This window comes from Myotis lucifugus, unplaced genomic scaffold (genome assembly GCF_000147115.1).
Source record: "Myotis lucifugus unplaced genomic scaffold, Myoluc2.0 scaffold_1, whole genome shotgun sequence".
Lineage (NCBI taxonomy): Eukaryota > Metazoa > Chordata > Mammalia > Chiroptera > Vespertilionidae > Myotis > Myotis lucifugus.
Window position 1 is genome coordinate 28,072,787 of NW_005871049.1, and position 25,193 is coordinate 28,097,979.

The 25,193-nt window shown below is 33.8% G+C and overlaps 1 protein-coding gene across 3 annotated transcripts in view; it reads right to left on the reverse strand.

The window, feature by feature from the left end:
- Window positions 1–22,489: 22,489 nt before the first annotated feature.
- Window positions 22,490–25,193, reverse strand: part of GRIA2 (glutamate ionotropic receptor AMPA type subunit 2) — a 116,176-nt gene continuing 113,472 nt past the window's right edge. For all 3 annotated transcript variants that reach the window (XM_023753462.1, XM_006081863.3, XM_006081864.3), the window contains exon 16: window positions 22,490–25,098. The gene's annotated coding sequence lies outside the window, so the exon portion shown is untranslated. The remainder of the gene's footprint in view (window positions 25,099–25,193) is intronic.

Genomic DNA, 25,193 nt, shown 5'->3' on the forward strand with positions numbered 1-25,193 from the left:
ATTGCATTGCTTCTTCTTTGTTTTTAAAGACATTACTGTTTTTATTAGCATTTAACACAACTTTTTCTATCTTTTAACCTTATTAATTAGGTACTTAAATGTAGTGAAATAGTTGGGAACAAAAACTGTTGTTTTTTTAACACTTCATTCTACCACAGCTCCTAGTAAAAACCTCTATAACGTAGTCAAAATTGTAAAATCTTTCTTAAAATGCATTATCAGTAAAAGTGACTATTTTACAGGAAATTGTGAATAATATTTCCTGGGAAAAAAGCCATTCTTTTCTATTTCATGTCAGACCTTTAAAAAGCATCATGATTTTTTGTCACTGAAATGCTATTTGGTATTGTTCCAAGATTAATTATATTAGCCATTTTTTTCTATAGTAAAAGTAAAATCTGCTAGACATGAAATTCCTAGAACTGATAAGAGCTTCAGGAGGTCACCTTAGCCCAGTCCTAAGTGGAATTGAAATCATTCACAAAAGTAATTGTCCACTTGTTCCATTTATTTTTTTAAAGAACAAGCCAATATTTCACAATCTTTACAGACGTTTTTCTACCATTACAAAAAAATATAGTGAGTCTATTCTTTGCGCTTTCTAGGCCTTTCTGACATAGTCTGGGTTCCTACCGACCTGCTTTTCATAATTGAAAGCAAAGATCTATTTTCACATATCTTTTCTTGTAATTTTTTAATCTATGTTAACTTTCCTCTTGATTTAAGAAAAAGCAATTTAAAGTGAACTGTTTCATTTTAATGAACTTCTTATTTTGACATAATTGTATATTCCCATGCAGTTGATAGAAATGCTACCCTTTTTACTAGTTTTCCGTAATGATATAATTTGAAAATTATAGTATGACATCACAACCAGAATATTGACATTGACCCAGTGAAAATACAGTAATTTATCCCTTCAAGGATCCCTCATGTTGCCCACTTCCTCCGTCTTTGCCCTCTCCTTAACTCTATGTAATCACTATCATGAATACTGTAGAAATTTGATCGTATAACATAAAACTTTTTTCATCACTATAATTCCTTTAATATTTATCCAGGTTCTTACAGGTATCAATAATTGGGTTTTTGTTTTTATGCTGCATAGCACTTCATGGTATGGATGTACCACATTTCGTTTAATTATTTACAGCTTTGAGTTATTACAACTAGACTTACTATAACCATGCATGTGCAGGTTTTTGTGTGAACATGAATCTTCATTTTTCTGGGTAAAAGCTTAGGAGTCGAATTGCTGGGTCGTGTGGTAGTTGCATGTTCAATTTTTTACTAAGACACTGTCAAACTTTTTCAGTATGATCATGCCATTTTACATTGCCAGCAGTGATGTAGGCGTGATCACGCTTCTCTGAATCCTTGCAGGTATTTGATATTATCACTAGTTTCTATTTTAGCCATTCTGATCAGATTGTAGTGGTATTTCATTTGTGTTTAATTTGCATTTTTCTAATGTGCTTATCTGCCATTTGTATATCTCTTTCATTGAAATGTCTTACTGTAGTTTGCCCATTTTCTAATTGGAGTGTTTATCTTTTTACTGTTGAGTTTTGAGAGGTCTTTATGTATTCTAGATTCTAGTCCTTTGTCTTATATGAAATTTGCAAATCTTTTCATCCATTTTGTAGCTTGCCTCTTTATATTCTCTTTCAGAGCAATGTTTTAAGCTTTGATAAAGTCCAAGTTTCCACTTTTTAATTTTACAGAATATATATATATATATTATTTTGGTGCAAAATCTATAAACTGTTGCCTAAGTTCAAATCTGAAAGATTTTCTCCTGTTATTTTTCAAAAGATGTATAATTTTTTATTTAATTACATGATTCACGTTGAGTTCATTTTTGTGTCAGTTGTAAAATTAGGTAAGAATTCTTTTTCTTTTTCTCTTATGTTTTCTTTATTGCCCTATGGCTGTCCAATTGCAGTATTGTTAAAAGGCTATCCTTCCTCTCTTTCACTGATTATTTGTCTTCATTGAAATCAGTAGCACATATTTGTGTTGCTTTATTTCTGGATATTCTGTTCCATTATTTGATTTGCATCTATTCACCAATACCACAAATTCATTTTCATTGTTACTATTTAAGTTTTGAAATTGAGTAAGTAATTCCTCCAACTTTACTTTTTTTTTTCCAAAATAGTCTTTCTATTCTAGATCCCTTGTATTTCTGTATAAATTTTCTATAGAAAATCTTGCTGGTACCTTGATTAGAATTGCATTAATCCTATATATCAATTTGTGAAGAACTGACATCGTTACTATATTGACTCATACAATCTATGTGCACAGTATTTCTCCCTAGTTATTTAGATTTCTTTTATATGTTTTCCCCCTTCAAAATTATTGGTTTTCATATACAAATCCTGTATATAGCACATTAGATTTATACCTAAGTATTTTATTTTTTGAGCAATTGTAAATGGTATTGTATTTTTTATTTTTGTTTGCATATGTTCATTGTTGATATATAAAAATGCAATTGAGTTTTGTGATTTGGTCCTTTATCCTACAACCTTGATGAACTCAGGGATTAGTCAAAGTGTGTATAGGCATAACCCATAGACACAGACAACAGTATAGTGATAGCCAGGGGAAGGGGGGAGGGCTGGGTGAAGGTGGGCAAAGGGGGTGGAGTGAGGAGGTATGTAATAATATCAACAATAAAAAAGAAGTTATAGGGGGTTTCATGGGGTGTTTTTGTACATTTCTTGAGATTTTCTACATGGCCAACTGTGCTATCTGCAAATAGGGACAATTTTATTTCTTTCCAATCTGCATACCCTATTTTTCCTTTTTCTTGCTTTATTGGTTAGAAGTTCCAAACTATGTTGATAAAGAATGGTGAAGGTGGGCATTTTTGTCTTGCTCTTAATATAAGAAGAAAGCATTCAATCTTTTGCCATTAAATATAGTGTTAGTTGTAGGGATTTTTTGTGATGCTCTTTATGAAGTTGAGGAAATTCCCATTTACCAACAAGATTACCAGCATACCAATGATTCTTTTCTAGAAGCTGAAAACATTTTTAAATTCTCTAGGCCTATGTTTGAGAATAAAAATCATATAATTTGGTGTCCATATGAGCCTAAATTTACAGGTAAGGTAGGCAATGGAAAATCAAAGGATAAAGATGAAATAAATGCAGATCAAATATAAGATTTAGTCATCATGGTAGGGCTGACTCCTGTATAACATTTATATCATGTTATATCCATTATATCTATGGCCTGAATAAAACACACAAAAACCCATAGTATCAAATGTGTGGATCAAGGGAAGTATAGAATAGGCAGGTAAAATTTTAAATATGGGAAATAGGGCTTTAAAGCAATTTGAGACTCTTTGCACCAAGAGTAGATACATTTATGACACAATGATTATTGTAAATATATGTGGATTACATATATTTCTAGGCAAGGAGTGTTTTTATCTTTAAAGGTGTTTCCTAAACTGTCACTCTGGTAATAGATTTGTTTTCAGTCAGAAATAACTGATATGTGTCTCTGCAACATAAAGTAAAAATAAAATCTGCCATGTTACTCTTTTGAGAGAATTAAATTTTCTTTTGACTAAACAGTCTCTACCAGGATAGAAAGAGAATGACAACATTAATTAATTATGCTTCAAGTTATCAAGGAGTGGAATTAGCAAAAGTCAGGAATAGTTAAAATACCAAGAAATTAGATTCCTAAGAAATATGTGTGAAATAACTAAATGAATAATTATAATCTTAAATATTATTTTATGGGAGCAAAGAACCTGTTTCACACAGGAATTAAGATGTTTCCACAAGATGGTAGATCAGTGAAAGCAGAACTAATCTTATAATAGGACAAATAAATCTATTGTTATATATTTACAGATTATAGTGCGCCAAGTGCAATGAATGTGCCCCAGCAATAATTCACGGTCAAGTCAGCGGGAAAGGGAAAACAACTAAGACCATGTAAACAACTCCTTGCTTCAGTTACCTGTTAACTATGGCTCCAGCTGTCTGAGCCAGCTGTCCAGTAGTAGCCTGATTCTCTATGTGCATCTGTAGGTAGTGGAAGAATGCCAATTAAGAATAGGCAAGAACTAAATATGCCAGTGGAAACCAATGGGCCATGGTGAATCTGCTGCTGCTGTGAGTGCTGAGGGAAAATATTCATTGTGCCTCCTAGGAATACTAATGTCCCCTTCTCACCCAGTTGATGTTATAATCCTCCCCTTGTTCTAGACATTTTGTCTTCTTAAGTATGGTTGTGTTTCCAAACCTTATTTTGTGTGTTTTTTTTAATAATTCATTATGCTGCTTCCTTCACTATTTCAATTTTGTTTGCTTCTAGTCCTGTTTTCTTAGTTGCTAGAATCTTGGGATATCATGAGTGAGTATTTGTCATGTTATTTAGGTTTCTTGAATCTTCTGTGTATGATCACTAGTTTTATTAAATTTTTACAAAAACCTATTAAAAGTGAGCTTTACAGTTGATGTTTAATTTGATAGAGATGGAGAAACGGGGATAAGATTTAACTTCCTGCCTTGGGAGATAAAATAAAAAGCTGGATGAAATATAAGAAATCATTTCACAAGACAGTTGACATTAGGAAATGAAAGACAGTTATTCCTGAAAGAGGAGAAACAAATGAGATGAGCCCTAATTACTGATTTGTGGGAAGTTTCCAGGACATAGTGCAGACAATAGGAATCCAGACAGAATCCAGACCCTTTGAATTAAGGCTAGAGCTGAAAGTTCAAGGCAGCTAAGGCAGTTAGAATTCACAGAAGAGAGCATGGGAGGGAAGAGAGCTTCATAGAGAGAAAACTACAGATATCCATAGAGGAACTCCTTTAAGTGTTCATTTGACTACCAGTTAGCACATATGTGTAATCAAAAACTTTATGCCAAAAAAGAACCCCCTAAAATTAGAAAAAACAAACAAACAAACGGTGCCTGGATATCAGAGGGCCAGGAATAGTGCCTGCTCCTAATAGCGAAGGTGAAACGGTTCATAATTCATGTGGCATCAGTTAGAGTCCTGAGAAGAAAAAAATTAACTCTGGACTTAGTGGTACTCTCATCTTGACTAATGAAGCCTAAAACCAAAATGACCAGACCAATGCCAAGTCAGTTAACTGTGTGACAGAACACAGATCAATAATATTAAAACAATGCTCAGTATCCAACTAGGTGAAATTCACAATGTCTGAAGTTTTATCAAAAATTACCAGGCATGCATGCAAAGAAAAAGAAATATACAACCCAGAATGAGGAAAAATGTCAGCCAATTACAACTGAAGCAGAAATGACACAAATTATAGAATCAATTAGCAAGAACATTGAGAAAAGTTATTATAACTGTATTCTATGGACTCAAGAAGCTACAAGGAAGACTAAACATCTAAAGTAGACACATGAGAAAGATTTTTAAGGAGGACTTACATTAAATTTCTCTAGCTAAAATCTACCATGTCTGAGATGAAAACTACACTGAATGGGATTAATCCCAGATCAGACATTGCAAAAGAAAGCATGGTAAATGACAATATCCAAATGAAACTCAGGGGAAAATAACATGAAAAAACTAGTGAACCTTAGAAAAACTGAATGTGGCCAACATATGTGAAATTGGAGTCTCCTAAGTAAATAGAGGGTGACAGAAAAAATGTATAGTATTGTACAATTAATGGTGAATTTTTTTCAAAATTTGGTGAAAACTATAAACTGACAGAAGCTCAGTGAGCTCAAAACACAAAAATGTAAAGTATGCTAAAGCCAATCGTGATTAATTGCTTAAAATAAATTATAAAGAACAAATAAATTAAAGCAGTTAGTGAAAGACTCGTGTATAGAAGAACAAAGATAAAGGTAACTGATTTCTGGTCAGAAATAATGTAAAGTACAAAACAGTTTGGAACTTTAGTGTACAAAATATATATATGACAATAATTTATACTCTAAAAAATTGTATTTCTAATAAGGTGAAATAATGATGTTTGAGGCATAGAAAAGCTGAAATAATTTATTACCAGCAGACCTTTACCACAATAAATGCTAAAAGAGGCACTGTAAACAGAAGAAACATAATTTAAGATGGAAATATGTATAAATAAAAACAAAAGAATACAGGAAATGGAAAGTACATGGGTAAATATAAAGATTTTTTTCTTGTTTAAATAATCTTTGCTATATAGATCAAAATAACAGTACGATGTGGTGTTTATAACATAAACTAGAGGCCTGATGCATGAAATTCGCATACTGGGTGGGGGGGGTCCCTCAGCTCAGCCTGCACCCTCTTGCAGTCCGGGAGCCCTTGGGGAATGTCGGACTAGCCAACAGTCTGACATCCTTAGTGCTTCTGCGTAGGTGGGAGAGGCTCCCGCCACTGCTGCTGCACTCGCCAGCCATGAGTCTGGCTTCTGGCTGAGTAGCGCTCTCCCTGTGGGAGTGCACTGACCACCAGGGGGCAGCTCCTGCATTGAGCGTCTGCCCCTGGTGGTCAGTGCATGTCATAGCGACCAGTCATTCTATTGTTCAGTCGATTTACATATTAGCCTTTTATTATATAGCATAACACTAAATGTATGACAACAATAGCACAGATACCAGAGAAGAAAAAAATATATACTACTATAAATAAGGTTCTTATTCTATGCAAGAAAAAGTATATTACCACTTGAAGGTAAACTATAAGTTAAAGATGTAGACTATAAATTGTAAAGCAACCAATAAAACAACACAACAAAGAGTGGTACCTAACAAGTCAACAGGGAAATAACTCCAAACCAGAATTTTCCCCAGGACATCACATTACCTTCATTTTTGGTCAAATAAATGTATAATTTCCATTAATAATATACTCACGAAAATATTTTGAGTGAAGATAATTGAGCATTATTGTCCTTTCTTATTTTGATAAATGTGCGAAGTGATAATTGTAAAGATTTATGAGCACATAGATTACAACATATATCCAAGTGCTAAGTAATTATGTCAATTCTGAAGGCTAAATTTACTTTTTAATTTTCCAAGTGATATTAGATACTGAGACACCTACACTTCTTCTGCCTGAAGTAGAATCACCTGCTGAAAATTGAATAGAATGATATATGACAACAATTCTAATTGAACATTTATTCTGTGTCAAACATAGTAGAGGATTTATGTATTCATTTATCCTACACTTTTTGAGAAGTTCTATGTCCTTGGTTGTAAATGTAATGATAAGTGGAATAAACCCACACCCTTAGGGAGTCTACATTTCAGTAGGAGAGAGAGAGAGAGAGAGAGAGAGAGAGAGAGAGAGAGAGAATGAATGAGAATGAGAATGAACCAAAATGTAGGAAAATGAGGTATTTGCTGTCAGTGATAACCATTAAGAAGAAAGTAAAACAGGGTAACTTAATAGAAAGCGATTGGAGGGTAGCTCTTCCAAATTAGAGCCTAGGGAAGACAAATGACAAGAAAGGCTTGATGGGAGATCTAGGGGAAGCGTTTTTCAAGCAAAGGGACAGCCTGAGCAGAGGCCTGAAGGCAAGCACTACTTCTCCATTCAAGGAGAAGCAAGGGCCACTGTGACAGGACAGAGTGAGGAAGGGGAATATTCAAGGATCTGCAGGAACTTGTAGGCCAGGAAGCGAAGTCTGTTGTTGTTTCCGAGTAAGATGGAAATTCCCAGGAGGGTTCTAAGCAGGGTTTGAGTGTGGTATTTTATTTGTATTTTTAAGAGATCCACTCTGGAGATCATGAATAAAATGCTGTGACTGAGGGAGCAAAGTGGAAGCAGAGCGACCACATAAGAGCCTAATTCTGTCCTTCAGGAGGTTGATAGAGGTTGGACTAATGTGATGACACTGAGGAGACAGAGTGAGGTGTCTGCATTTGGAATATAATTTGAAGGTAATGCTGACAGCCCTTGTTCATTTGTTTGATTTAGGAATTAGAAGATTATGTGGATGGGGAGTCCAAGAATAACATCCCAATTTTTTTTAGCTTGGTTTATATTGGTGCCATTCCAGGTCACATTTATTTCTCATATTGAACTTGCCAGATAGGCATTAAAATTGTGATCTCACAGATGATGAAAGTGATGTTTTGTAGAAAAGGAGCTTCCCAATATCACACAGCCAGGAAATGGCAGCATGCCGTTCAGATCCAAACAGCAATATATTTATTTCCACAATATCATCACCCTTAGTGTACTCTTAAATGTTCTCTAGCTGCTTAGACTCGGTTAGAAAATAACCCACAAGGACAAGCTGAACATCAGAGTACCCACTAGGCAAAAGTTGGAATTGGCAGGAATATCTGATATTAGCTTCCAGTAATCCACCAAAAGAGCTGGTTCCTCTGCAAAACCTAGACTCTACTTGAGAATTTCGGTGTTCGGGGGCTCACAGCAGCCCATTGCATTTGTCATCATGTTTAACATTGTTGAGAAAATCTGCCTTCTGGCTTCCTGGTTGGTGCTGTTAGACTCCCAAACAAGAGCTAATCCCTCAGCTGTTTATAATCATGAAAATATTTGAAGACATCATTGTTTCCTCGTAAGAAAATGTCCCAGCTCGCTGCACAGGGTTTCAAAAATAGAAAACAAAATTTTATTTTGAATTCGTTATATTTTTTTAAATAGCAGATTTTTTTTGAGTGTATTATTTCATTTTTCTACAGCTCCTAGAGCTTTAAAAAATTTTGTATGCATGCTTGACTAAAAAGCCGGTATTTCTTTCCATTGCTAAGAATTTTAAGGTTACAAGAGTAATATCTGATATCTGGCATTGGGTCATTTCTACATGATTAATAGCAGTTGTATTGCCTTTCTATGAACTCTCCTTCCAGTGCCTAAAATAAAAACAGGAAGGAAGAGTTGTAAATAGATGCCATCACTGGTAGGTCACCTTGCTCTGAGGAAGCAGTTAGCCTGTCAGGCCTATAGACCTTGACCTCCAACACAACTTTCTTTGTCTTCCTATCTTAAGACACTATCAGATAGGAAGGTCAATAGTGATGTGCAATTCAAGGGAAGATACCTCACTGCAAATGGGCTGAGAAACCTATGCAGTAATATTTGATTAACTTAACTTTAATAATAATAATAATGGAGCTATATTTAGAAAAACCACAATAAAAACATTTTATATAACAGATACATTTCTGATTTTGAAGTTCCAATTTCTTCAACAGCTGCCTTTATAGAGAGGCTCCATTTTATCTAGGCAAGAAAAGAGGAGTCTCTCCATTATTTGGACACCAATTTCCCTGAAACAGCAATAATCATTTAAATAGAAACACCATACGCTGTATAACACATGCCCTGAAGAATGTAATGTTAACCCCAAGAATAGAGATTCAGAATATATGCTACTCCTTAAACTGTGTAGAGCAGTGGTTCTCAACCTTCCTAATGCCACGACCCTTTAATACAGTTCCTCATGTTGTGGTGACCCCCAACCATAAAATTATTTTCGTTGCTACTTCATAACTGTAATTTTGCTACTGTTATGAATCGTAATGTAAATATCTGATATGCAGGATGTATTTTTATTGTTACAAATTGAACATAATTAAAGCATAGTGATTAATCACAAAAACAATACGTAATTATATATGTGTTTTCCGATGGTTTTAGGCAACCCCTGTGAAAGGGGTCGCGACCCACAGGTTGGTGACCCACAGGTTGAGAACCGCTGGTGTAGAGGAATAAGTGAATTCCTACGTGGGCTGAATTAGCTTTGTAAAGATGTCTTTGGATACTCATTTTAGGAGTTTTCAGAATGCAATTAACCATATTTATTTAAATATCCCTATTAATTTAAGGAAAATATAGCACAAAGGAACATTATAATGATTTGTGTTTATTTGTGGTAAATGTTGGGTAGAAAAATCCGTGAGATAAGTTCATAGCTACTATTGGGAAATTGTAACTTGGTTTCATTAAATATAAATAATAGTCTAGAATAGAAGAAAATCAATGGAACTTATAAAAAATGCCAATCAAAGATGTAGAAACTAAACTGTAAAATAATATTCAAAGAAATGTAATTAAATTTCTCATAAATTTAGAAATAGCCTTCATGCCTAGTGATAGGAAATTACTTAGGTAAACATTTATTCATAAGCTCTTAAAATAATGTTTTTTAAGGAAATGCTCATATTGTAAACTGACAAGATACAGTGCAAGGTAATATAGGTTGAGGCCCTACCTTAGGCCAGGCACTGTGTTATGTACCTCAATCCATTATATCATTCAATTATATAATGCAGTATTCACCACTCTTAAGAAATGAGTACTGTTATTATTTCCATTTTCCTGATATGTTAAGAGTGGAGAGATTACATGAATTAGCAAGTAACACCTAATAGATGGTAGAACACCTATTTGATTTGAACCTAGTGTGCCTGCTTCCAAAACTCATCTTAATTATGACTTGCCTCATTTTCCTTAGAATCTTTGCAAATAGTGGACTTAATTTCTTCAGAATAATTGTAGTGCATTTCTATTGTTTCTTATTCTCATACTAATGTGAAGCAAACAACTCTCAGAGCCAGTGTCAACCAGTGTCATCACATCCAGAAACTTGTAACTAACAAGGCACTATAATTCTGATGGGTGCAGAAATGTGCAGTCGTGGTATCTCCTTAACGTAAGAACTTAGGGGTTTGCAAAACTCCCCAGTTTCAGTGACCATGACCCCTCAATCAGTAAAGGTTTCTTGAACCTTTTAATTGTGAATTCCTACACTATTCTTTTCAATATTTGGTCCTTGTTTTGGGGTACTCACTGAATAATGAAAGCATGATATGTAATGGTTAAATTTACATGTTTGTATAGCCATCTAAGGGGATATTAACTTCTCTTTTTCTGTGACTAGCTTTGGTTTATCTGGTTTATTCTAGGTGTCATCTGCTATAGGAATTCCGTAAGCACCATTCTCCCTGATACTCCATGCATATGTCTACTTGTAAGATGTTCTTGATTTTCTTTTTACCTTTATTGGCTGCTGCTTCTCATTCTTCTTCACTGATTTCTCTTCAAATCCCCACTTCCAAGCTTATGAGTGTCTAAGATTCAGCACTTAGACTTCTTTGGTAATATTTTATCCATTTGTATAACTTTAAGAGATGACTCAAAATTTATATTTCAACATGAGTATATCCAAATAACTGCTTGATTGTATCACTTGCAGGTCTAAATAGGCATCTGAATTTCTATGACCAAAGGTAAAGTTCTTAATTTTTCCACCCCATCATATTAAAAAAATGACATAAACAACAACAACAACAAAAATATCTTGCCTCCTCTCATTTCCAGTTTCAGTAAATAGTACCTGATTTTTTGTTCACCTTTGTATTTTCAACACTTTAAATAATCCCTCGATATCAGGAATACGATCAATATTTGGTGAATGAAGGAATACATAAATTGTAATATGATTATATTTTATATGCTTGTGTACCAATAGCATCAGCCCCTCTACTTTTATTGCTTGATGCATAATGAACACTTAATAAATATTAGTGAGTGAGAATCTTAGTAAATGAATGAACATAGCTAACTAAAAAGCATTTCCATGGAGCTGTAATTAGGGAAAGTGTGATGTAGGTGAGTTCTTCACACCCAGAACACCAAATATTTAATTTAGAGAGAAACTAAACTACTACTTTCTTTTCTTCCCTGATTGTGATTTCTGATTAACATTTTGTTACATTTGATTCATGAAATACAGGTTAGATAGGACATATATGAATAATTAGTTGCACATTATTAGCTGTCAGTACATTTTACACCAAAAATAGATACAATTATTAAAAGACAATTATATTTTGAAGAGTTATTGAAACAAACTCAGTAGCTCAATTCAACATGTGAGATTCTCCTTGACCTTGAACAAGGCTATGTGTTTTTCATTGGTTATTATGGCCTTCAGCCTAAATTCCAACTGCAAAGATAACATTTGAAAGAACAGATAGAGGGCATTAATTTGAAGATAAAAGTAGCATTGTAGTACCTACATGATGGCTTGGGAAACACAGACTGGAAGATTCAAGGAGTGTTTTAATAAATCCTCAGACCCTTTTAATGTGCTTTTGGTTTTTAGTATTTCTTATCATAGAATTTTTCTAGAAGCTTCTCTAGCAGTTTACATTTTCAGAACTGACTTTTTGGCATTACTGGCTTGAAAGAAAGAGCAGAAATGATTTCTGTTCACAAAATTAATTGAGAAAATTTTACCACCAGAAAGGAAGGTATAAAGATTAAGTTGCTCTTTTTAAGAGCAAAGAAGAAAAATTCATTGAAGAGAGGTGTTTCAATCTATTCTAGTGTGCAAAAATCAGTTCTAGGGTAAAGAAAACATGACATTTGAGAAGCACTTTCATCTGAATAGGTGACCTATTCATTCAGACCTGAATAGGAAAGTGAGGGCATGGTTCCAACCGCACTAATGTTACTCCCTGCAGAGTAGACCAGTGTGATACATAGGAAGATCAGGGGCTGGAGGCCAACGGGCTGGCCCTGGTAGTTGTGGTTCTGACACCGCCTGGCTTTCTGAACATGGGTGTACTTCTTAGCCATTCTTAATTAATCAGGAACGTAATGATGACTCCTTTCTAATATGATCGCTCTAATGAGCAAACAAAGTCACTTTTGTTCAAATGAGGAGCACACTCAGAAAAGGAGGTCCCATGGCCGTTGTGGTAGGTGGCAACTGAATGAAATACTTCAGGACCTGCAGAGAGGTGTAGGGTAGAAAGAGCATGGCAAAGCTGATGAGCAAGAGGGAGGCAATTCCATTGTATCTTCTCTAGTTTTCTATGCTTCAGACTTATCTGGTATTTTCCAATTTCCAAGATTTTCTGTGCAGTGTCTCCTCTGCCTGAAACCTCTTCCTCTAACACATTCTCTCCTTTTCCATACCTCCCACTTGTCCTTCAAGTTTCAGTTTAAATGTCATTTCCCCCAAGGAGTGACTGCATAACCTAGATTAGGCCAACCTTGTTGCCATGGCACATTCTTTGTCATAACTCTAAGCTTTTATTGTGATTACTTGTGCAAAAATCTCTCATACTAGTCACAATGGAAGCTCTAAAAGGGCAAGGAAAATGTGTCTTTTATTCAACACTGTCATCATAGCATATATATAAATGTCTCATATGTGAGTGGGCGCTCAAATATTTGTAGGATGTAGTAACAAATACTTCAAATCTACATTTCAAAAGAATCAGGACTATAGTAAAGAAACAGTAGAAGGATTGAGACATATGTAAGGAATAAGTGAAAGTAGAGAAATTTAGCCAAAACTGGTTTGGCTCAGTGGATAGAGCGTCGGCCTGCGGACTGCAAGGTCCCAGGTTCAATTCCGGTCAAGGGCATGTACCTGGGTTGCGGGCACATCCCCAGTAGGAGATGTGCAGGAGACAGCTGATCGATGTTTCTCTCTCATCGATGTTTCTAACTCTCTATCTCTCTCCCTTCCTCTCTGTAAAAAATCAATAAAACATATTAAAAAAAGAAAGTAGAGAAATTTAAAGAAAATCTTGAACAATTTTGTTTTCCAGATAAAATAGATGAAACATAACTGTTATAAGTACCATGTATTAATGTATGGGATAGAGTCTGTCACACAAGACAGGTTCAATAAATACTCATTGAGTAGTAACTATATAATTACATGAATGCATGGACAGTTAACATGAACCCTCTGAGACTCTGATATGGCAATCTAGATGTGATTTTTAACACAAGAAACAATGCTTAAATGTTAAAATGAATTACACTATAAGGAAAAAATATTAAGAATTTTTTGGGAATTTTTCTACTTGGTCTATGGATGTTCAAAATACCTTGATTAGTATTTGTATACATTCATAAATGTGAAGTGTGAAGGGGAAAAGATTGGTTCTAAAGGGTTTCTCTTACATTTACAAAAATGATGGAAATGTATTTATGTTATTCTATATCTAAGAAGGTTCACATTTACAATAGTAGCCTAAGAAACAAATGTAACCAAGAGGGATTTACCAAATGGAGAAACAATTTTTATTGGAGAGATAATAAATTCAATTTTGAATCTATTCAAGATGAAATGATGATTAAAATTTCTAACTGTAATTGAGACGTAGGGCAAGTTATATAATCTCCTTTCCCTCTGTTTCATTAAGGTGCAGTGGATATGGTAATGGTATCAAAATCATATTATTCCTATATTAAAAGTATTGATATATGTAAAATGTTTAAAATAGTGACTGGCAACTAACATATTCAGTGAATATTAGCCATTATTATTAACTAGTGTCCCAGTGCACAGATTCGTGCACATTGAAAGGAAATTAATTAGAAGAAATATTTTAATATCACTATTTGCATCTTGCTAATGAAAAGAAAATAGGATTCTACCGAGTCTCCTATCTACCTACTCCAGGACTTCTGTGAGGATCAAATGAGATGAGGCATGGGAAAACGCTTCACAAACATTTGGTTAAAGTGTAAAATGTTTGCACCTGCCTATAAAGCAAGTCGTGTTTCTGGGCTGAAGAAATTGCAAGGAGGCTAGTAGCTAGGGAGAGGAAGCCAGGCGTTGGTTGCTATATGATGTCATTACCGGGCGCCCATAGCCAACGTTTCTGGCTGGGGTGGGCTGTGGGCCGCATTTTGCGCCATGGGGTCTTGGCAGCATTGGCTGCAATTTGGTGGGGTGTCGCTCCGGGGTGGTGGCAGGGCCTGTGTCCCACTTGGGGGAAGCCAAGTGTTGGTTTGTCATTGCCAGGTCCGTGGTGCCATTTATTTTTAAATGGCCAGTGAGCGTCATGGCAGCTCCTGCATTGAGCATCTGTCTCTGGTGGTCAGTACACATCATAGCCACCAGTTGGATGGATGGACACTTAGCCTTTGATATATATACATAATATTAATTATATTAGCAAAAATATTTTTACTACACAGTTGCATTTATAGGTCTAGAACTGAACGAAGAGATCAGAGCTATCCACACATGTTTGGGGAAAATCTCAGCAGAGAGATGGTGATTAAATATATAGGGGACAAAAGGGTTCCCTCAGAGAGAAAGAGAACATTTAATTTGAGAAGAGTTAAACTATAAGGGAAAAAAAAATCTCCCGGGAATATCCACATTTATATTGTGGATTGAAAGGGTTTATACAGTGAGGGAGGCTAAGACATGGAAACAATACAAGCCTTTTTGTAAGGAAGTCACTATAAAGATTGTTCAGCAAAATAAATATCTATCGAGTTAAAAGATACTTGAGGAATCTGACCAAAAATAAAAATTTTAAAGCAGCCTTATTTAAAAATAATGTGCTATAAAAATGTTTCTCTGGAAAAGGAAATGATTCATATTGAAGTTTGCTTCCATTTTCTTAGCAATTCTGCTCTGGCTCCAAACAGCAAAACTAAAGCCAATGTTATGCATTCTCTTTAGATGCCAGTTGAGCTATTCTCATTATTGAGGGAGCAAATGTGTCAGGGATCTCACTTTAGCCTAAGTGACTTATTATAATAGTCTTTCCAACTACACTTAATACTATCTCATGGGAACCTGAGTGCTCTATATAGACCTACACTCTGGGCACCTGTCTGGCTGTTTGGTGAGTCCTATCCTAATTCAGTTTTTCTATTTAGAAAACATTTTTATTACATAACATTATCTTGTGACCTTTACCTTCCCATGTGACAGCTACAGTGCTCCCTCAGAAAGCATCATGCCCCGCTATGAAACACTTGTGCCTCTTACTAGCTATGTGACTGAACCAATTACTTAACCTCAGTGTGCCATTCTGCCTCAGATTCCCTATTTGTAAAATGAGAAATAAAACCGTAACATGTACATAATAGTGTGATGCTTTGCACATAGTAAGTGCTTTGTAGTGAAAAGCACTTATCATTATTTTGAAAAAAAGTTTCAGTACTTGAAGATGATGAATAAGACATATTTATTCCCTGCCTTCAGGGAGCTTACACTATAATAAAGGAAATAACATTGCTTTTGTATTAGAGAGGTTTCCACTAGGGACACAATTTGAACAAGAAGAAAGTACTTAATCAACTTTGTTTGGAGTCCAGCAGGTGTGAGAAATCCAGGTTAGGTGATATAAGATAGGTAAATCTTCACCTGCTCTTTGAGAGATTACTAGGCTTGTGCTAAACCATGTATGGGAAAGATTTTTATAGAGTCTTCTTAATAAGGAGAACTAAAAAGCCAAACAATCATTATCATATTGACGCCTGTGAATGAAAGCTGGCCACATGGATAGAGCACATTATGGAAAACATAAAGATAAAAGAGACAGTTGAAATAGTAAACCATGCCTGGTTTCAGGCAAAAAAAAAAAAGATAAATTTTATGCTTGTGAAAATATTTTCTTGTTTTGCCATTGTATTGGGAAAGACAATATGGTAGTAAAAATAATGTGGTAATGTATGAATAATGAATATAAATCTGAGAATCAAACAAGAAAATGCTTTGTAATTTATATATGGCTGTATAATAATATTAAATTTTCCTATGCAGAAGTTTCATATAAACTACAAATCCAGATATTAGTATTTTTAATCTAATAGAGCTAAAAATCACTATCTTAATGAATGTTTCAGGACATTATATACTCAATCTATAATCTCAACCTGTTTGTTCTTCACAGTTTCATTTGCAGAATGTTTTCACATTTTCTAAAGGCAAATTAATACGTAATATTTACCACTTGTATTTGTATTTATAATACCACCTTTTTAAACAATGGTTTTAGGACAGCCAATAAGCACCGATGGCCATGTACATTTCTTTAACAATTATTAACTGAAGTATTATGTTTTCCTCACAAATATTTAAGACATCAAAAAAATAAATATAAGTAGTTGCATTAAAAACACACACATATGTAGCCATAACATTATGTCATGCTATCTCTGGCCAGTTCTATGCCATATGTCCCACTCGGAGTAAGAAAAGTTTTTGCATAGAAATTCAATCGCAAGAGTACATCCTAATTCAGCCATTAATTTTTTTTAAAAAAGTTGTCCTGATGAGTAGAGCCTTCCTACTCTTCTACTATATAGATGTGCATCTGAGAACTAAAGAGATCTTATCTAGTAAAGGAGGGGGAAAGGATTGGAATAGGGAATTAGCCCTGGGCTATGATCCTAACTTGTCCTTTACCAGTGGTATACAGTTGGCCAATGACTTTGCCTTTCTATGCCATAGTCAGTACTATATCATCAGGGAAATGGGTTTCCTAAAGATGAATATGACACAAGAAGATTATACTGGGAACCAATTATTCTTCAATGTTGGGAACTGTTAATTCAGATACTCAGGGTACATACTCTTTTCCTATATCCAGAACACCATTTCCAGATAGGAAGCACAGTTTTGTTTTCCATATTTTTGGGGTGTTTTGTTTCTTTTTTTAATGAAGAAAAGGAGAAAGATGAGATATACTGTAAAAATAACTCCAATATATTTTCCCATGTGGAGATGATTTAGCAACTAATTATGAAGCACAAACCTTGGAAGTTCAATTTTGAAGATTTAAACATTTTAAAGTAAATTTCAAATACAAAAAAGCAAGGCCTAATTTTGGGCTTGAGTTTAGTTACATTGATATACGCTACCTTAAATAGTTGCTTAATTAATTTCCTTTTGAAAACCCCTTTAAAATCTCCATAATAATCTACTTTAATCCCTTTCGAACTTTTGAGTTAAAAGACTCAGAAAATATGAAAAACAATGTTATAAATAATTAGCAGAAAAAATACTGTAGAGGATGTGGAATTTTTTAATACACACATGAACATACACACAGAAACATAAACAACATTAAATAAAAAGGAACAAAGACGTGTCATTCACTTTATAACACAAATAGCTGACAAGATAATACACATAAAACAGATGTGGAAGGCTTTTAAGATACAGACTAAATATAATTATAAGTCCAAAACTGCATTTTTATTTAAAAAGAAACCTAAATAAAGATGTCAGCTTTACACTGATTAACCATATTAACTCACACTGACAACTAAGGCACATATTTGCAAGAAGAATGTGTAAGAATGGGTATGTTATCTATGATCTCAACATCTTGTAAAATTAACTATTATAGGTGACTGCAACTCATGACTTAGACTTCAGTAAAATTGTCCTCTGATCAATTGAGACCACTGGCAAACAAAAATCTAATTTGGGGAGGAATAGAGGCATAAGCAAAGCAAGTGTATAGTATATAGTTAATAACACTATAGATTTCCATTGTCATAATTATTTCAAAAACTTGCAAATCATTTTCATGAGGCTATTTTCGTTAATTCTGTAAATATTTACACAAATGTATTTTTAGATATGGGACAAATATATCTAATAGCTTAAAATGTTAATAACCACAGAATTCTTGACCATAAGATACTGGGGAAGAAAAAGGTAGTTTTACATGAAAAAAAAAAATACCAAACCCTCTAACTTGTATTATAATAAGTCAAACAAATAAATGAAAAATATGCACAAATTTATTTATAATTGATTTTGATTCTGATTCTTACCAAATGGGCAATATAATAGGTGATAATAAATAAATACCATGGTTATACTGTATAAATTCCAAAATTTTAAATATATTTTTCTTTAGGTTAGGAAATCCAACAAAAATTCTCATTGAATTTAGGAGTGATTTAATGTAAATATTTAAATAAAAATGTTAAGTAACATTTTAAAAATGATAAGTATTTATTTTAGTCTCGTCATGAAAATTTCTAGATTGACAGGCTCATAGTTGAGAAATTACCAGCCTGTTTTTAATATATATTTTTCCTTAATTTTAGTTTCAGTTTAAATGCAAGATACAACTTAGCTACTGGCCATAAATATGTTGAATCATATTTGAATTGAACTCTTATCTAAAGAAATTGATTCTAGATATATGTAAGCCATGCAGGCAGCAACAATTTAGAATGACCAAATTGTGATATTTGTTCATGGATTTAATTTGACTCTTTGAAAATAGAACTATTGATTGAATGCCAAATAAACTTATGGACAATACAATCTAAGACAATTTTTGAGAGAGGAAATATGAATTTATAGTTAAGGAGATGGTGAATGTTATTAGTTATCAGATATCTGTTCTAACTTAAAGTTTGAATGTCTTGAGTTAAAAATTGTTAGACAGAAATATATAACTTTTAAGTATTACAGAGCTACCCATATACACATACTATTTCTAAATGAATGGGATCAAAAAATTACATGTTTTAAAGAAAATATAATGCTTAATCTTCAGAATAGAAGTTACAAATGTAGCCCCTACTTTTCACCTATATTTATTCAAGGTACATTCAATTAATATTTGTTAGATGGAATTAATGAATAACTGAATTAATAAATGAAAGTTATAGAACTGCTTTTCAAATGTTTTGAGGGATTAAAACAAATTTGGAACTTTATAACAAAACCTTTTTCTGCACCAAGTGACACTCCGGTGCATGAACTCATTCCTTCAAACCATTTAAGAAGAGACAATATTGCATTATGTTTTAAATAATCATATGACATTTCCTTTCATCATTCCCATGAGACAGTCCTAGTATCCACATACTCCAGTTGAGAAGACAGACAAAGGGAGGCTTGAAACAAGGGGAGATAAAGCTAGAATCCTGGTTTTGACTCCCTCCCAAGTGCTTAATCCACTCCCCCACATTCCAATTTACAATAAAATGAAATTGGCACATTAACCTGAAAGGAAAGAAGAAAAGAAAGAAAAATGACCAAAGTCATTCACAGAAAATTCAGGCATATCCAATGAAGTAACAGTGAGTTTAGGCATATCCAAAAAGGAATTTGGCTCTGAAATGGCAAAACTGACTTAGTGCTAATGGGGGGAAAAGGCAGTTAAAGAATAATCTGGAAGTGTTTGAGAGTGGAATTAAAATGGAGATTTGGCTTATGTTCATTGTGAAGTGTCTTTTAAAAGAAATTCTGATGAGCAAACATGTTAAAAATAGAATTTCTACTCTTCCTGCCTCCTGGGAAGGCCTCTCATTTCCTATAGAAACTATGAAATGTGCAGCTCCGTAAGTACATGGAGGAATATAACAAATTTTCCAATCATCAGCACTGAGTATGTGAGGGATGCAGAAATAGAGCTTAACAGGACATTTTTATTTCATGCAAGAAATTCTTCATCATTTATTATAGTTATTAAGAAGACTCTGAAACTGTCAGTCCTGTCTTTGACAAAATGAATTGCATTTTAAGTGCCCTCAAAGCAAAATCTCTCATGAAGGACAAGCCAGAAATAGATGGGATAACACAGAAAAAAAAGCAGAAAGCAAGATGAATGAAACTAAAAAATGAGATGCTGTTGGAAGTATAACATATTTTAAAAATGGCAGGAAGAGAATGTAAAATGGCATAGCAAGAAGGGAATACATAGAGACAGGATATACACGTACAAATTCTTATGATCCAGCTTTCCTCTAGGCACTTTCTTACTTGCATTGGTTATGAGATCATTTGTGTTAGTCTCTGTGCTTGAATATCACCATGTTTATATAAATATCTTTGAACCTTCATGTACTTAGAGTGCCATATGCTGTCTATGAGTTGTCATTTTAAAACACAAAAATAGAGAAAATGCAATTTATTGATTAGTATCTGATAGACTTTGCAGTGTTGTGGTGTAGCCAAAACAACACATTAAGAGAATGAACTCCTCCTTTTTTTAAAAAAATTGATGCAACTTTCACAAATCACTTAATGCATCCTCAAATTCTCATTGGGAATATCATGACGATTATTTGTACTTACCCATTTTTAACATTGGTGATTAAAAATTAACCAATTTTAAGTATTGGAATCCCTTGCACAAAATTTACTCTACTTTTAAATAGTTACACTATTCTCCTAATTCCTTTAATACTCTTTTGAGAGTTTATATAAAAATTGTTAAACAACCAATAAACTCTTAAAAGTTTATAGCGTATTATTAAAAAAACCATGTTATTTAAAATTGATAATGCAGAGAACCTATGTAACTAATTCAATCAATCAAGCTACTTATTTCATTTGAAATGAAGAAAAGTGAAATATTTGCCTGAATTACACTTCATTTTACAAGACATATTAGTGGGCTCTCAAGTGCAATATGTAATAAACTCTATCCAACCTAAAAACAAGTATAAATACCAGAAACACATTTCAAGGTAGAGGTGATGCTTGAGTTATTTGTTTCAGTTTACTGGTTCACAGCTCTAGGAGGTGATGAGACAGGGAACAGAGGAAAGGGAAGAAATCACATTGTATTATATTCTAATTAGTTTCAACAAGTGATTTTTAATGGTATTGTCAAGGTGTTGTACTGAAATTACTCTGTCGGGTTATTATATTGTTAATATTTCTCTTCATTTGCTAAATTGACTACCACAACCACCAAAAATATTTAGAGCATTTACAGAGTGAAAAGTTAAGATTATTTTTAAGCAGATGCATTGGTGTATTCATCTATAACACATTCAATATATTAAAAGCCACCAAATGTTATAAAAGAAATTTCAATATGCAGTTTTGAAGAACTAAAATGTCTTAATAATTTTTGGACTCTGCCTAAGAACTGTCTACATATGAAAATAATCACCTTTGTAAAAAGGCAATAAAAATTTCAAGAATATTAGTTATTAATACTCTCAGTAAAACAATAAATGAAGGCATTTTTGAAACATGTAAACCTGGAAATGTTTTACCTTGTGGAATTTTTAAAGAAAGTAACCTTCCTGCTCTTTAATATGACTATAATAGCAGCTGAAGGGACACAGCACAGTGAGTGCAATGGCTGGAAGATAGTAAGGCATGACATATTTTAGCAGTAGAGTGTATCCTATATAATAAAAGGCTAATATGCAAATCGACCAAACAGTGGAATGATCGGTCACAATGATGCACATTGAACACCAGGGGACAGACATTCAACACAGGAGCTGCCCTCTGGTGGCCAGTGTGCCCCCACAGGGGGAGTGCTGCTCAACCAGAAGCCCTGAGCCAGGCTCATGGCTGGCGAGTGCAGCAGCGGTGGCAGGAACCTCTCCTGCCTCTGTGGTAGTCTGATATCCACCGAGAGCTCCCAGACTGTGAGAGGGCGCAGGTCAGGCTGAGGGACCCCCCCCCCTCCCAAGTGCATGGATTTCATGCACCGGGCCTCTAGTCTACTATAAAATGAGAAATGTAATTAACCAATATTCATATTCCTACTTATGCCCAAAACACTTAACAACTGTATGTTTGGAATATCTAAAATGTTAATTATTTTACCTAAAAAATCGAAGCTAACTGTATTTTGTTACATTTGCACCTGGCTGACATGTAAACTGAGCAAAGATGTTGTTGTGCAGTAGAAACAGCTGAGTTTGGGAACAAATCTAAATACATTTTTGGTTTCTCATTATTATTAGTTTGAAGAACTATTAAGTAAAAAATAAATAAAGATCTTTGCCTTTTGTAAGAACATGTTTTATGTATGATTGAAGTTTTTACAACACTCCGAGAAAAAGCCATCCGATGTTAGATTTAAAAATAAAATCAAAAGCATTTTCTGACATAGTACACATGAAAAATTGGAAATTCCAATGTCTTCAATAGAAGTTATAGAAAGTGTATGTCTCCTTGGAATTTGACACCCACTTAACACAGCAGAAAATAAGGTACTATACTGTAAACAAAAAAGTACAGTAGAGGACAGTTGTAAATTTACATAAGAATAGTTCATAAACATTTTGGTCTTTCCATAACAGTTTTTATATAAAATGATTAAAAAAACCTTAGACAGCTGTCATCACTCTTGTTTGACCACTTTTCACTTAAATGCACACAGACATATTTATATAGCAATATATTGATGCACCGTTACATGGATATTAAACTATGATTACTGCTTGTAACTGAGATGTGCATTATCCATTCAACATTATCCATAGTTGGAATACTCTTACATTATGTATTCTTGTCATGTTGTATCTATAAAAACATGAAAATATAACTTTACATTATTTCAATTATTTACATTAGGTTCAAGCTTGACAGAGAAAATTCAATAAGCTACAATTTTTAGAAGAGTCGGCCCAGAGGTACAATAAATAGCATTAATTGTATATAGTCATCTTTTTTATTTTTAAAAACTCATTTTAAGTACAATATGGAAACAATTAGTCTGCAATTTGGTCATTCTAGCATCTATTATTAAAATTCAAATTGCACCTCCAACATTCCTGATGAGGAGAAATGCACTAAATCATATTTTGTTATCTTCGACTCTGTGATAAGGGACAGCTAAATTTAGTGAAGAACATCATGATGCCACATGTCACCATGTTCAATGGAAGTGGTTGCTATTAAACCTTACATTTCTCTTTCCCTTCTCTGAAATATAAAGAGTATATTTTCAAAGCACTTAGGTAAATACCAAGTGCTGCACAAGAATAAAAATATTGAAAATAACTACTGGATGTCTGTTTAAAACCCTAAATTAATTTTGTTTTAGGAGGCTTAATGAAAATAAATGTGTGTGTTTGAAGGGAAGATAGCTCCTTTAAATTTTTTTAGCTAGAGAAATATAAGTTCTTTAGTCAAAAGTTACAGAAATGTAATATTTTATCCACACTGGGCATATTAAAATAGCCATTTCACTTGAGGAATGAGTATAAAAATAATAGATTAGGGTTGGGTTTATTGATGGCAATGGGAAGAAACTCTATTACAGGTGATTCAAAGTGCTTAAGTTATTCATAATACCTAAGGCTTATGACAGCTCTTATAATTAAAAAAACAAAACAAAAAACCTTAGATTTAGTTTATGGAGTTTGATCAATGGGCACCTATCTAAAAAGCTACTTTCAAGGCATTCCTAATGTCTAATACTTCTCTTCTGCAAGCTCAAACACTTTAAAATGGAACCTCACATACTGAATATTCTGATTTTTTTTAAATTAGTTTCTTTAATCTATTAGCATTTACCTACATAGATTAAATGCTTTACATTAAACATATATTTATATATAGTAAGACATACTAAAAACAGAATCAGGTATTGTTTGGGGACAAGTTGAGACTTTTAAATACCACCTGGCCTTTTATTAAAAGGGGACAATTTTCTCTGGGAACCTAATAATTTGATAGTGTCTTTAAACTCACTTGATTTATGACCAAACTGTAGCTAAGCAAAATTAACTGGACCCCTTGCAAATAAAACAATAGAAAATGTTTATTTCAAATGTCAAGCATTGCCAAGTAATTTTATATTAACACCAAATGTTAAAGAATAGGATACATTAAAGTTTTAATAACAATATTAAATTACAAGATTTGAATCTCTCTTTGTTTTCTTTCCTTAACATGTACATATTTGGCTTTGGAAAATACAGAACTGATACCTAAAGCCTTTATAATCACTTCCCACTCCTTTGTTGTTGTTTTTTATCTTCTCCAACCAATGTGGAAGCAAATTTATTTAAAAGCCAGTTTGTTTGTGAAAATACCTAAAAATATTTTTTTTAACTTTAAGTGTTTTTTTTTCTTTTTCTTATAAAACATGTCACATCTTGATGCAGTTGATGTCAAGTGTGCTTAAGTCATTATGAATCAAGAGACTAACAACAGTGGCTGCAGAAACGGGTTTGTTGTCTGTACAAAGGTTTCGGTTAAAGTAATAGTACTCCCATGTTAGCTGTGCATGTCCACCAAGCTTCCTCTGGAACCGGAGTAGAAAAGGATGTTGTGTTTTTAATTAACCATTCCTTACAATTCAAGATGACTTCTAGTTATTTAGGAATTCTTGGCTGAAAGAAAAGTCTTCAAGATACTGGATGCCTCTCACCATTTTGACAATAAACACACAAGAAAACCATTGTGTAAGGCACTCAAAAGGTTCTTATCAACCACGAGAGCTCAGTCACACACGGACATTCATTCCCATGCCAGGACTCACGTAAGGGACAGCATGCACTGCTTTTGGAAATTCTGGAGTCGTAACACCTCCATTTTCTCCAGTACTTCCTGTAATTGACAGCCTTGCCTTGTTCCTCATGGCATCACTCAAAATCATCTTCAATGAGAGGGGAGGAAAGAGAGAGAGAGAAATCATATGTTATGGTTTTCAAATGCATCCGGAGTCAAGGGGGTGCTGTTTTTGAAAAAGTT